Here is a 15,359-nt window from a genome sequence, read left to right as displayed (position 1 = left end):
AAATTCTATAACCACTTAAAAGGAAGCGATTCCCAAACCTTCCATAACAAAGCCATCACCTACAGAGAGATGAACCTGGAGAAGAGTCCCTAAGCAAGCTGGTCCTGGGGCTCTGTTCACAAACACAAACACACCCTACAGAGCCCCAGAACAACAGCACAATTAAACCCAACCAAATCATGAGAAAACAAAAAGATAATTACTTGACACATTGGAAAGAATTAACAAAAAAACAGAGCAAACTAGAATGCTATTTGGCCCTACACAGAGAGTACACAGCGGCAGAATACCTGACCACTGTGCCTTACCCAAAATTAAGGAAAGCTTTGACTATGTACAGACTCAGTGAGCATAGCCTTGCTATTGAGAAAGGCCGCTGTAGACAGACATGGCTCTCAAGAGAAGACAGGCTATGTGCTCACTGCCCACAAAATGAGGTGGAAACTGAGCTGCACTTCCTATCCTCCTGCCCAATGTATGACCATATTAGAGAAACATATTTCCCTCAGATTACACAGATCCACAAAGAATTCGAAAACAAATCCAATTTTGGTAAACTCCCATATCTACTGGGTGAAATTCCACAGTGTGCCATCAGAGCAGCAAGATTTGTGACCTGTTGCCATGAGAAAAGGGCAACCAGTGAAGAACAAACACCATTGTAAATACAACCCATATTTATGCTTATTTATTTTAGCTTGTGTCCTTTAACCATTTGTACATTGTTAAAACACTGTATATAATGACATTTGTAATGTCTTTATTGTTTTGAAACTTCTGTATGTGTAATGTTTACTATTAATTTTTATTGTTTATTTCACTTTATATATTCACTTTTATATATTATCTACCTCACTTGCTTTGGCAATGTTAACACGTTTCCCATGCCAATAAAGCCCTTGAATTGAATTGAATTGAATTGAATTGAGTGAAGGAGGGAGAGAGAGAGCGAAAGAGAGAGAGGAAAAGTGGAAGAGAGGAAGAGAGAGAGAGAGGGAGAGAAGGAGGGACAGGGTTTGAAGGAGGGAGACAGAGGGAGAGAGGGAGGGAATGTGTGACAGGAGGCTCCCTCCCCTCCCTCCTCCCCCCCTCCCTCCCTCCCTCCCTCCCTCCCTCCCTCCCTCCCTCCCTCCCTCCCTCCCTCCCTCCCTCCCTTTCTTTCTCGCTCTTTCGTTCTCTTACTTTCTTTCTCTCTCTATCTCTCTCTTTCTCTGAGTTTCAAAATCAAGGCTCAGACTGCCTGTCCACCAGAGCACAGCAGAGACCTGGGTTCAAATAGTATTAAGCGGTGATGCTTGATTGAGATTGCCAAGGTGCAGTGGAACCAACGGAGTGGTCTCAAAAAATTGCAATCCAGTCTGGCTCAAAAAAACAACATTATAAGATAATAAACAGTATTTTGAAAAAAAAAAAGAGAACTTTTTGAACCGAGGTCTACAGAGAAGACTAATCTCTGGTCTTCCAGTACACGTCACACACCTAAACACAAAGAGAATTCCACATCCATCAGCTTTACTACCACTCAATAAGCTGCCACGGAACCTACACTATTTCTACAGCACCATTAAAGCTTGTTTATCATCCATCACTCCATGTAGAGTCCCTCAGACGGGGTGGTTTTATGGCAGGATATACTTTGTGGATATGGTGTTTGACACAGAAACACATTTCAAATGCTTTCTGGCCATGAAGAAAGACAGGTCCACTCTTGACCCATGGAGTTTCAGGAAATAAATAATACAGGGGGAACCAGAAACACGTGTGTGTGTGTGTGTGTGTGTGTGTGTGTGTGTGTGTGTGTGTGTGTGTGTGTTACATGTTATAACAAAGATATCACACTAATCCATAAAAATAAAAATAAACTTTTACACCTTCATAGACTAGACATGCATGAGGTAGGTATTGTGGAAGAGGACTGAATGTAGCTATAAATAACATTATTAAACGACAACTTTATAGTCTCTCTGTGTGGCATTTATCTCCTAACTGACAGCATTCCTCATGGAGCACAGCTATCAGGATAATGGAGGGGGGAATGGTTGCCAAAAACACACACGCCAGCACACACACATACACACACACACACACATAAACACATACATACACACACACACACACACACACATAAACACACACATACACACACACACACACACACACACACACACACACATAAACACACACACACATAAACACACACACACATACACACACACACATACACACACACACACATACACACACATAAACACACACACACACACACACACACGCACGCAAGCACGCACACACACACACACACACACACATACACACACACACACACACACACATGAACACACACACACACATAAACACACACACACACACATAAACAGACGCACACACACACACACACACACACATAACTTCCGGCGCCGACAGAGATGGCCGCCTCGCTTCGCGTTCCTAGGAAACTATGCAATTTATTTATTTTTTTATGTGTTATTTCTTACATTTCTTACATTAGTACCCCAGGTTAGGTTTCATTACATACAGCCGAGAAGAACTACTGAATATAAGATCAGCGTCAACTCACCATCAGTACGACCAAGAATATGACTTTCGCGAAGCGGATCCTGTGTTCTGCCTTTCAACCAGGACAACGGAATGGATCCCAGCCGGCGACCCAAAAAAACGACTTCGTAAAAGAGGGAAATGAGGCGGTCTTCTGGTCAGACTACGGAGACGGGCACATCGTGCACCACTCCCTAGCATTCTTCTCGCCAATGTCCAGTCTCTTGACAACAAGGTTGATGAAATCCGAGCAAGGGTAGCATTCCAGAGGGTCATCAGAGACTGTAACGTTCTTTGCTTCACAGAAACATGGCTCACTGGAGAGACGCTCTCGGTGGCGGTGCAGCCAGAGGGTTTCTCCACGCATCGCGCCGACAGAAAAAAACACCTTTCTGGTAAGAAGAGGGGCGGGGGCGTATGCCTTATGGCTAACGAGACGTGGTGTGATCACAGAAACATACAGGAACTCAAATCCTTCTGTTCACCTGATTTAGAATTCCTCACAATCAAATGTAGACCACATTATCTACCAAGAGAATTCTCTTCGATTATAATCACAGCCGTATGTATTCCCCCCCAAACAGACACATCGATGGCTCTGAACGAACTTTATTTGACTCTTTGCAAACTGGAATCCATACATCCTGAGGCTGCATTCATTGTAGCTGGGGCTGATCTGAAAACAAGACTCCCTAGATTGTATCAGCATATCGATTATGCCACCAGGGCTGGCAAAACCTTGGATAATTGTTATTCTAACTTCCGCGACGCATATAAGGCCCTGCCCCGCCCTGCTTTCGGAAAAGCTGACCAAGACTCCATTTTGCTGATCCCTGCCTACAGACAGAAACTAAAACAAGAAGCTCCCACGCTGAGGCCTGTCCAACGCTGGTCCGACCAATCTGATTCCACACTCCAAGACTGCTTCCATCACGTGGACTGGGACATGTTTCGTATTGCGTCAAATAACAACATTGACGAATACGCTGATTCGGTGTGCGAGTTCATTAGAACGTGCGTTGAAGATGTCGTTCCCAAAGCAACGATAAAAACATTTCCTAACCAGAAACCGTGGATTGATGGCAGCATTCGCGTGAAACTGAATGCGCGAACCACAGCTTTTAATCAGGGCAAGGTGACTGGTAACATGACTGAATACAAACAGTGCAACTATTCCCACCGCAAGGCTATCAAACAAGCTAAGCGTCAGTATAGAGACAAAGTAGAATCTCAATTCAACGGCCCCGACACAAGAGGTATGTGGCAGGGTCTACAGTCAATCACGGACTACAAGAAGAAATCCAGCCCAGTCACGGACCAGGATGTCTTGCTCCCAGGCAGACTAAATAACTTTTTTGCCCGCTTTGAGGACAATACAGTGCCACTGACACGGCCTGCAACGACAACATGCGGTCTCTCCTTCACTGCAGCCGAGGTGAGTAAAACATTTAAACGTGTTAACCCTTGCAAGGCTGCAGGCCCAGACGGCATCCCCAGCCGCGCCCTCAGAGCATGCGACTACAAAACGACTACCTCCCCGCCCCGTAGCACTCACTTCCGTCATCATGAAGTGCTTTGAGAGACTAGTCAAGGACCATATCACCTCCACCCTACCTGACACCCTAGACCCACTCCAATTTGCTTACCGCCCAAATAGGTCCACAGACGACGCAATCTCAACCACACTGCACACTGCCCTAACCCATCTGAACAAGAGGAATACCTATGTGAGAATGCTGTTCATCGACTACAGCTCGGCATTTAACACCATAGTACCCTCCAAGCTCGTCATCAAGCTCGAGACCCTGGGTCTCGACCCGGCCCTGTGCAACTGGGTACTGGACTTCCTGACGGGCCGCCGCCAGGTGGTGAGGGTAGGTAACAACATCTCCTCCCCGCTGATCCTCAACACTGGGGCCCCACAAGGGTGCGTTCTGAGCCCTCTCCTGTACTCCCTGTTCACCCACGACTGTGCGGCCACGCACTCCTCCAACTCAATCATCAAGTTTGCGGACGACACAACAGTGGTAGGCTTGATTACCAACAACAACGAGACGGCCTACAGGGAGGAGGTGAGGGCCCTCGGAGTGTGGTGTCAGGACAATAACCTCACACTCAACGTCAACAAAACTGAGGAGATGATTGTGGACTTCAGGAAACAGCAGAGGGAACACCCCCCTATCCACATCGATGGAACAGTAGTGGAGAGGGTAGTAAGTTTTAAGTTCCTCGGCATACACATCACAGACAAACTGAATTGGTCCACTCACACAGACAGCATCGTGAAGAAGGCGCAGCAGCGCCTCTTCAACCTCAGGAGGCTGAAGAAATTTGGCTTGTCACCAAAAGCACTCACAAACTTCTACAGATGCACAATCGAGAGCATCCTGGCGGGCTGTATCACCGCCTGGTACGGCAACTGCTCCGCCCACAACCATAAGGCTCTCTAGAGGGTAGTGAGGTCTGCACAACGCATCACCGGGGGTAAACTACCTGCCCCCCAGGACACCTACACCACCCAATGTTACAGGAAGGCCATAAAGATCATCAAGGACAACACCCACCCGAGCCACTGCCTGTTCACCCCGCTATCATCCAGAAGGCGAGGTCAGTACAGGTGCATCAAAGCTGGGACCGAGAGACTGAAAAACAGCTTCTATTTCAAGGCCATCAGACTGTTAAACAGCAACCACTAGCATTGAGTGGCTGCTGCCAACACACTGACTCAACTCCAGCCACTTTAATAATGGGAATTGATGGGAAATTATGTAAAATATATCACTAGCCACTTTAAACAATGCTACCTAATATAATGTTTACATACCCTACATTATTCATCTCATATGTATACGTATATACTGTACTCTATATCATCTACTGCATCCTTATGTAATACATGTATCACTAGCCACTTTAACGATGTCACTTTCTTTACATACTCATCTCATATGTATATACTGTACTCGATACCATCTACTGTATCTTGCCTATGCGGCTCTGCACCATCACTCATTCATATCTTTATGTACATATTCTTTATCCCCTTACACTGTGTATAAGAAATTCGTTTTGGAATTGTTAGTTAGATTACTTGTTGGTTATTACTGCATTGTCGGACCTGGAAGCACAAGCATTTCGCTACACTCGCATTAACATCTGCTAACCATGTGTATGTGACAAATAAAATTTGATTTGATTTGATAAACAGACGCACACACACTAGGGATGAATATTTCTTGAAAATCTACCAAGATTCAATACCGGTAATAATTCATATTTGTGACTCGTTTCAGGAAACTAGGCGTAAATACAAATACAATTGTTAAAATATGAGTCTAGTTGGTTTAGCCACAGAAAAAGACATGAACCTTTCTGCTAGCCTTGATTGGCTGGGATAATGGATGGGCTTGACATGCCGAGTAGCAGGCTTCTGTCTATAACATGAACTGCGTAGTATGTAGTAGGTAATCCTTTTTATCACGAAGAAATGCAAAAGTGTTGCTAAGGCTCTCCACTTTCTGGAGGACCGTGTTTTGAAATCAGTGGAATGCCCGGTGGAAGCTGAGTACGACAGCTGAGCAGATGAAGAAATCTCAACCGTTTGATTGCAAATGCGGAGGGAGCTGGATTACATCTTCAAACTAAGGGCAACCGTGGCAACCGTGACAGAGAGGGAGAAGCGTTCATCCATGTATACAGGTAAGAGAGTCTAGCTAGCTACATTTTCAGATATTATACGTTTCTAATTTTGTCAGAAAAGTAGTTTTCATTAGATAAAGCGTACTGTTTGATAGCTGACTAAAATTAGCTGGCTTGCTAGCTAACGTTACGTGTATGATCTGTGTAGTAGTATTTTTCGTATCTCAGAGCCATTTGCATTGCTAGTTTTAGCCTAATGTCAGCTAGCTAACATTAGTGGTAGGGTAACAACGATATGATTTGGGATTAGGGTTTGTTGTTTAGGTAGCTAGCTACATGTCAAAACAAAAGACTCTGCCAGTAACCATTTACCTGTACCATTTACACCTTCTGTATCCTGTCCATGTGACAAATAAACCGTTATTTCATATAGTGTGTATGTACCAGAGACGGTAATATGAAGAACAACATGACCTGCACCAAAGTCAAATGAGGATATAACGTCAGGCCAAAGAGACAGTGTCTGGGCTAGAATGCTCTGCTTTTATTGCGTCACACTCACAACTAGTCGCACTAAGCTATTGTATCTAATCAGCTCACCATTAACTTGTTATGAGTTTATTTTCCTGTAATAATGAAGACAAGTTAGCAAAGTTAAGACGCTGTCAGCTGTATGATAAGGGGCGTTATTTGAACTGGCTAGCCAGCTAACTTAACTTTAGCTAGCCAGCTAACTTAACTTTAGCTAGCCAGCTAACTTAACTTTAGCTAGCCAGCTAACTTAACTTTAGCTTGCCAGCTAACTTAACTTTAGCTAGCTAGCTAAGGAGCTAGAAACGAACCAAAACATTGTTTAGAAAGTTGCTTTTAGTTGCCCGGTTTGGTAGATTGACGTATACTACATTCATTTTTAAACAGATGGGTTTATTGGTGTTAAAATACAGAAGTTGTTCTATTTTGGACCACCAGGCCTGTTGTTTTTGTGTTTCATAACGACAATGAATAGTTTGATGTTGGATGACAATAGAATGTTCATGATCTCACCGTGACAACTGTATACAGACATGTCGATAGGCGATGTTTAAACCAGCCTTCAGTCTTGAAATCTTTGGTTGTTTAGTACATGGTCTCACATGTGAATCCTTAAAGAGACGAGTAGGGCTAAAGCTTAAGAGGGTGTTAAAGATGCTGAATGGGTTTAGACAAAGAGGAGCTCTCCAGTAGGTCTACCAAAACATTCAAGGGCCATGTGCTTAAAAATGGGGTTACAAGTGTATCAACATTCAAAGCAGAATTACTTGTTCCTCAACTGTAGTGTATGATACCATTTTATAGCTCTGAGTCTCTACTTTCAATTGCAAATTTTGCTACATAATGCCGAATCGTGTCGGTCGGTCACATTTATCGTGAGAGTCTCAGGAAATAATGCAAGAATCGGAAGTGCCCATTTAAAACCAGGATACGGCCACTATTCCAGGGTTCTCCCAAAATAAGATTGTCACATTGCCGGCTTGGCTGCACCACTATGTAAAGATTTCACAGTGTAAAAGGTTTCACAATGTAAAGATTTCACAGTGTAAAAGGTTTCACAATGTAAAAATGTCACAGTGTAAAAGGTTTCACTATGTAAAACCAGTGTAAAAAGGTTTCATTTTGAAAGATTTCACAGTGTAAAGGTTTCACTATGTAAAGATTTCACAGTGTAAAAGGTTTCACAATGTAAAGATATCAACGTGTAAAAGGTTTCACAATGTAAAGATATCACAGTGTAAAAGATTTCACAGTGTAAAAAGTTTCACTAGTTAAAGATTTCAAGTGAAACCGATATTTACTAATGAAAGAGTAACTTTGATCGCCAATGACAATGGTATAAATATAAAGGTATCTTAACAGGGACCAACTCTGTTTAAAAAGAAAATATACATTTTTACTCTCAACCCGTTTGTTGATTACATATTCTCTACCAAAGCTGTCAATATGAGGCAGCGCAGAGAAGATGGCTGTCTAGCAAGTTCATCAATTCAGGTTTACAAACTGTCCGGGTCTTCACAATTGACACTGCTGATTTTACGATTAGTTATTTTAGTTATTCATCCATAGACAGCCGATATCCAGGACAAGATCTCCTGCTAACTATCCATCGCATCCAACGAGCTAACTTAGCTTGGCTAGCGGGCGGATAAACAACAGTGACTCAACATTAGAATTCAATAATTTTTTATTTTTTTATTCTAAAAATGTTCAACATTTTTTTTTTTATACCTTTTTAACATAATTTGGTGTCTAAGTCAACGCAATACTTACATTTAACAAAGTTATTCCTTATTCCTGTGGATAATTTTCTCCCAAGCAGAGACTTCAGCCCGCCATTAATTCAGTTTTAGGAATTTTTGCTGTTTTGCAATGTGTTATGGGATAGCCTCCCCAGCGTAGGGAAACAAAAAGTACGCTCCCATGCGTGCTTTGTTTTCCAGACCTCCCAAGTACGCTAATAGAACTGCTGGTAAACATAGTACATACTTGCCTTTTCACGTTCTTGAGTTTGGAATCACACTTGAAAGATGACAGTTGCCTTCCGTACTCGCTATATGGTCTAGATTGAACAGATGTATGCATTTTGGAACACAGACCATTTTTGACCCTGTCCCTACTGTACCCAGAGAGAGAGAGAGATGGACCAGACAGTTTGACCCTGTCCCTACTGTACCCAGAGAGAGAGAGAGAGAGATGGATCAGACAGTTTGACCCTGTCCCTACTGTACCCAGAGAGAGAGAGAGATGGATCAGACAGTTTGACCCTGTCCCTACTGTACCCAGAGAGAGGGGGGGGTAGAGGGTGAAAGGAGAGGAGAGGGAGAATGTGAAGGAGAATGGGAGAGAGAGAGAGAAGGGGGGGTGAAAGGAGAGGAGAGGTAGAATGGGAGAGAGAGAGGGATGAATCAGACAGTTTGACCCTGTCCGTACTGTATCAGCTGTATTCTACCCCATCTGCTTGTTTTTCTTTCCAGGCCCAGTAATATGAGAGAACTGACAGAGACAGCATTGTCCTGGACTGAGCCCTTGATATCACCATTCATCTTCCCTGAGCACTATACTGTGCTATACCGTGCTATACTGTACTGCGCTGCATTATACAGACTGGATGATCACACAGACAATACAATACAATGCAGGTCTCAAGGGTAAGGGACTGGAAACTGACATCTATACAACAGATAAAGGTCCTTGTCACAGATGAGTTACAACTTCTACTAGGAAACAGATGAGTTACAACTTCTACTAGGAAACAGATGAGTTACAACTTCTACTAACAAACAGATGAGTTACAACTTCTACTAACAAACAGATGAGTTACAACTTCTACTAACAAACAGATGAGTTACAACTTCTACTAACAAACAGATGAGTTACAACTTCTACTAACAAACAGATGAGTTACAACTTCTACTAACAAACAGATTAGTTACTTCTACTAACAAACAGATGAGTTACAACTTCTACTAACAAACAGATGAGTTACAACTTCTACTAACAAACAGATGAGTTACAACTTCTACTAACAAACAGATGAGTTACAACTTCTACTAACAAACAGATGAGTTACAACTTCTACTAACAAACAGACGAGTTACAACATCTACTAACAAACAGATGAGTTACAACTTCTACTAACAAACAGATGAGTTATAACTTCTACTAACAAATAGATTAGTTACTTCTACTAACAAACAGATGAGTTACAACTTCTACTAACAAACAGATGAGTTACTTCTACTAACAAACAGATGAGTTACTTCTGCTAAGAAAGGCTTGTCCTGCATCAATTTCTATCTGCGGATTGACACAGAAATACAAAACAAGAGCAGTTTGATATTATGTTACGAGGCCACGTTGTGATAGAAGTTTCCATCTGGTATTTTGTAAGATGTATTAGGCTTTTCAGGGTCACCGTGGCCATTAAAGGGATACTGTGAGATGCTGGTGTTTACCCAGAGTCAGAGGAATTCGTCAAAACCATCTTTTTGTAACGTCTCCGCGTCCAGCATGACTGAAGTAAGACAGTAGGTTCACGTTACTCCCCCTGTAGAATTCCATTCATTGCGCAAACGCTAGTTATCATTGGCTAGCGAAACTGACCTCTATCTTCCTTCATATTGTCCGTCATAGTTTCTCAGAACAAAAAAACCTGTCCAACTGCATACCTGGTTGGGTACATTACGCCTATAGACGTTCTGTGGGTGTACGCAAACATCAAAACCCCTTGACCTCTTCCTGCCCCAATACCTTCCCTAAATCACCCAACTCCCACGTGGAAAGCACCTCCCATGCTTAAAAAAAAAACACAATTACTGTGCATCAGACGAAACACCTCATGTCCACCTCACCAAAAACGAACGGCATCTCGATGCCGCTCAGACAGTGCTAACAAGAAGTCAGAAGCAGAGTGCTGTCTTCTCCTTCAGGGTTCCAAGCACGGCACATAGAAAATGACATACCTCATCAAACCCATAGAAATCCCCAGACATCAAGGAGATCATCAAGAATAAAATGATTCTCTTCACTCTGGGATTCATCCCATCTCTGTGTCAGTGTGGCTGAACTGACAGTGAAATCTGTTACTGTTTTCTCCCACAAAATTTTGGTGCAGCAGGGTAGACTAGTGGTTAGAGCATAGAGGCGGCAGGGTAGCCTAGTGGTTAGAGCGTTGGACTAGTAACCGGAAGGTTGCAAGTTCAAACCCCTGAGCTGACAAGGTACAAGTCTGTCGTTCTGCCCCTGAACAGGCAGTTAACCCACTGTTCCTAGACCGTCATTAAAAATAAGATTTTGTTCTGAACTGACTTGCCTAGTTAAATAAAGGTAAAATTAATATTAGTGAGTGAACTGTCATGGGTAGATGTCCTGTCGTTTGGTGCTGACTGTTACACTTTATCAACTAAGAAGGCAGCGTCCCAATGTATCCAATATAGTTAATGATAAAAAGGGAATGGGGTGCTATTTGGGATGGAGACAGACGTTTACCTGAAACATTTAGCTGAGGACTATTCTATACAAATGTAAAATACAAATTTAAAAAAACGTTCTTTTTTTTTAACTGAAACTTGCATTTACCTGAAATACTGACAAAAGTGCACACATTCTACTGCTAGGTTATTTGACCATTATTAAAAAGATCATAGATTGTGTTTTGTGGGATGCATTTATTTAGTGAAAGCCCATGACAACATGTACTTCAACTTATATTCGTGTACATATCTGACTGAGATTTCTAGATCATTCCTCAAATACAATTTTGTTCAATGTCTCTTGAGTCAAAAATGAAAAAAGAGAGAAATATGAAGGAATGATTTGACCAGTTTAAACCAGATCTCTAGTCACCACACTACAATAGCTGGGATGAGGCGATGAGAGGAGAGAGGCTCGTAAAGAGAGAGAAGAAAAAGAGAGAGAGAGAGAGAGATGGAGCGGGAGAGAGAGAGAGAGACGGAGCGGGGGACACGAGAGGGTGAACTGCAGCCAAATGCCCTTTTCAATCTCAGCGGTTTATGGTGCGTGCTCGGTGATTGGCTTCAGTGTGTGTGTGTGTGTGTGTGTGTGTGTGTGTGTGTGTGTGTGTGTGTGTGTGTGTGTGTGTGTGTGTGTGTGTGTGTGTGTGTGTGTGTGTGTGTGTGTGTGTGTGTGTGTGTGTGTGTGTGTGTGGGTGGACTGGCTATGAGCCGCACTGACAATTACTGTATCTCTGCAGGCTCTATGAGTCACACTGACATCTCTGCAGGCTCTATGAGCCACACTGACATCTCTGCAGGCTCTATGAGCCACACTGATAATTATCTCTGCAGGCTCTATGAGTCACACTGATAATTATCTCTGCAGGCTCTATGAGCCACACTGACATCTCTGCAGGCTCTATGAGCCACACTGATAATTATCTCTGCAGGCTCTATGAGCCACACTGACATCTCTGCAGGCTCTATGAACCACACTGATAATTATCTCTGCAGGCTCTATGAGCCACACTGATAATTATCTCTGCAGGCTCTATGAGCCACACTGATAATTATCTCTGCAGGCTCTATGAGCCACACTGACATCTCTGCAGGCTCTATGAGCCACACTGATAATTATCTCTGCAGGCTCTATGAGCCACACTGATAATTATCTCTGCAGGCTCTACGAGCCACACTGACATCTCTGCAGGCTCTATGAACCACACTGACATCTCTGCAGGCTCTATGAACCACACTGATAATTATCTCTGCAGGCTCTATGAGCCACACTGATAATTATCTCTGCAGGCTCTATGAGCCACACTGACATCTCTGCAGGCTCTATGAGCCACACTGATAATTATCTCTGCAGGCTCTATGAGTCACACTGATAATTATCTCTGCAGGCTCTATGAGCCACACTGACATCTCTGCAGGCTCTATGAGCCACACTGACATCTCTGCAGGCTCTATGAACCACACTGATAATTATCTCTGCAGGCTCTATGAGCCACACTGACATCTCTGCAGGCTCTATGATCCACACTGATAATTATCTCTGCAGGCTCTATGATCCACACTGATAATTATCTCTGCAGGCTCTATGAGCCACACTGATAATTATCTCTGCAGGCTCTATGAGCCACACTGATAATTATCTCTGCAGGCTCTATGAGCCACACTGATAATTATCTCTGCAGGCTCTATGAACCACATTGATAATTATCTCTGCAGGCTCTATGAGCCACACTGACATCTCTGCAGGCTCTATGAGCCACACTGACATCTCTGCAGGCTCTATGAGCCACACTGACATCTCTGCAGGCTCTATGAGCCACACTGATAATTATCTCTGCAGGCTCTATGAGAAACCAGGGCTGATAACAGTAACCAACTATTTATACCTTTGTATTCTGTAACATATATATATATATTTTTTTCTTACTGTTTTAATATGGTGGTGGTAACCAGTAACCAGAATACACAATATGATTATCTATATGATTATCAATATGATTATCTATATGATTATCAATATGATTATCTATATGATTATCAATATGATTATCTATATGATTATCTATATTGTTATCTACATGATTATCTACATGATTATCTACACGATTATCAATATGATTATCTATATGATTATCTATATGATTATCTTTGCTTCTTACAGTTTTGCTCAAAGCTGCTGTCGTTGATTCATATTTTTTATTGTTGCAGTGGTCCACTCTCCTCCTGTCGCCGAAATTCAACGGTCTCGACCTGGGGAAGTCAGCATCCTCAAAGTTGTAGGCTATGTCCCAAATAGTACCCTATTCCGTACATATTGCGCTATTGGCCTTGGTCAGATGAAGTGTACTATCTAGGGAATAGGATGTAATTTGGAACAAATACACAGTGCTAGACCAGGGGATGTCAGCTGCTCTGAGGTCAACCAAGACCAGACAGAGGTACAATGCTGTAACATGAGACAGAAGGACAAGCAGTCTGTCAACTCAACTCTGTTATGCTTTAAGGTCAATATTGAACTGCTGATTTACCCTGAGGAAGGGAGTGAGGGGGGGGGTCCACCCAAACAAGGACAGGGACCAAGGCTGGGATTAATTCAAACGCTGCAGTAAATGGATACATTTACACTGATGCAGACTGGACTTTTATCTACCGAGAGAGTTGTCATCCGTAAGGCTGTCTACATCCCTCCACAAGCCAACACCACTCTGGCACTCAACAAACTGTGTGGGGACATAAACAAACAAGAAACGGTTCACCCAGGGGCAGCATTTCTGGTAGGTGGAGATTAACGCTTGGGAGACTGAAAACCGTCCGACTTCACTGCTACCAACACATCTCCTGGTCACTAGGGGGAGCTAAAACTTTAGACCACTTTTATTCTACCCACAGAAACACATACAAGCCCCTCCCTCCCTCCTTCCTCGCTTCAGCAAATCTGACCATGACTCTTTTCGACCTGCTTCCTGTTTACAAACAAAAGCTCATACAGGAAGTAGCAGTGATACGGAAGTGGTCAGTTGAAGCAGACGGGGGGGACGGGGGGGGGACGGGGGGTGCGGGGGGGGGGGGGGGGGACGGGGGGGGACGGGGGGGACGGGGGGGACTGTTTTGCAAGTACAGGCAATGTTCCAGGATTAATCCGACAGCCTTAAGGAGTTTATCACAACAGTCACAGGCTCTTTATTTAACTTTATTTGAACAAGGAAGACATATTAAGACCTAGGTCTTTTCCAAATGCAAACTGTATAATACAAAGCAAAATCCACATTGTATGTGCAAGATATATACACATTAAAATGAAAGAAAACACAGTAATTTCAAGTACAAATAAAACATCACAAATCCCTCAGAAACGTATCCAAACCAACAGCCATGGATTACAGGCAATACCGCGCTAGGCTAAAGGCTAAAGAGCGGGCGTTTATTTTTAGTAGACCCAATTTACGTTTGGACGAACTGTGAAACGTCATTTAGAGCACAGGGACCAAAGGCATCATATAAAATGCTCTCTTAGCTGAATGATATGTTGCTCTCAACACGATGCAATTCATTAACACAATTCAATGTGCTTTTTTTGCTGAGATAAAAGGATCAACCCGGAAGTGTCAAGTTAAAATCAGACACGGTATAGAAAGTTAGACATCTCATAGGCTTGTTTTCTTCTGGTTTGGGCAGGGCAGGCAGGGTCGACAGGAAGAGGAAGAGTAAAGCAGACCAGATCCAACTGCTATTGCATTGGTGTCTATGGGAGAGGCATACGGTTTGCCACTTACAAGGAACAGGACACGGACAAGGACACATACTTGAACTACGACCTCCAACGAGACATCCAACATGTAAAAGGTAGCCTAGTGGTTAGAGCGTTGGACTAGGCGTCGTTCTGCCCCTGAACAGGCAGTTAACCCACTGTTCCCAGGCCGTCATTGAAAATAAGAATTTGTTCTTAACTGACTTGCCTGGTTAAATAAAGGTAAAATTAAAAAAAAAGGACAATATAGGAACGAAGGTGAAATCATAATACAGTGGCTCCGATGCTCGTCATATGTTGCATCATAACGGATTACAAAGGGAAACCCAGCCGTGAGCTGCCCAGCGATGCAGGACTCCCTAAAATTAGCCTAAAATGCCTTTCATGCTCGCTTTGAGGAATATAACACT

The 15,359-nt window shown here is 43.0% G+C and overlaps 1 pseudogene; it reads right to left on the bottom strand.

Moving 5' to 3' along the window:
- The window catches only part of LOC135557327 (basic proline-rich protein-like), a 133,886-nt pseudogene extending 118,849 nt beyond the window's left edge, over nt 1-15,037 (bottom strand).
- Nucleotides 15,038-15,359: the final 322 nt, after the last annotated feature.

Source organism: Oncorhynchus masou, chromosome 16, assembly GCF_036934945.1.
Source record: "Oncorhynchus masou masou isolate Uvic2021 chromosome 16, UVic_Omas_1.1, whole genome shotgun sequence".
NCBI lineage: Eukaryota > Metazoa > Chordata > Actinopteri > Salmoniformes > Salmonidae > Oncorhynchus > Oncorhynchus masou.
This window is presented reverse-complemented; position numbering and strand designations above follow the sequence as displayed.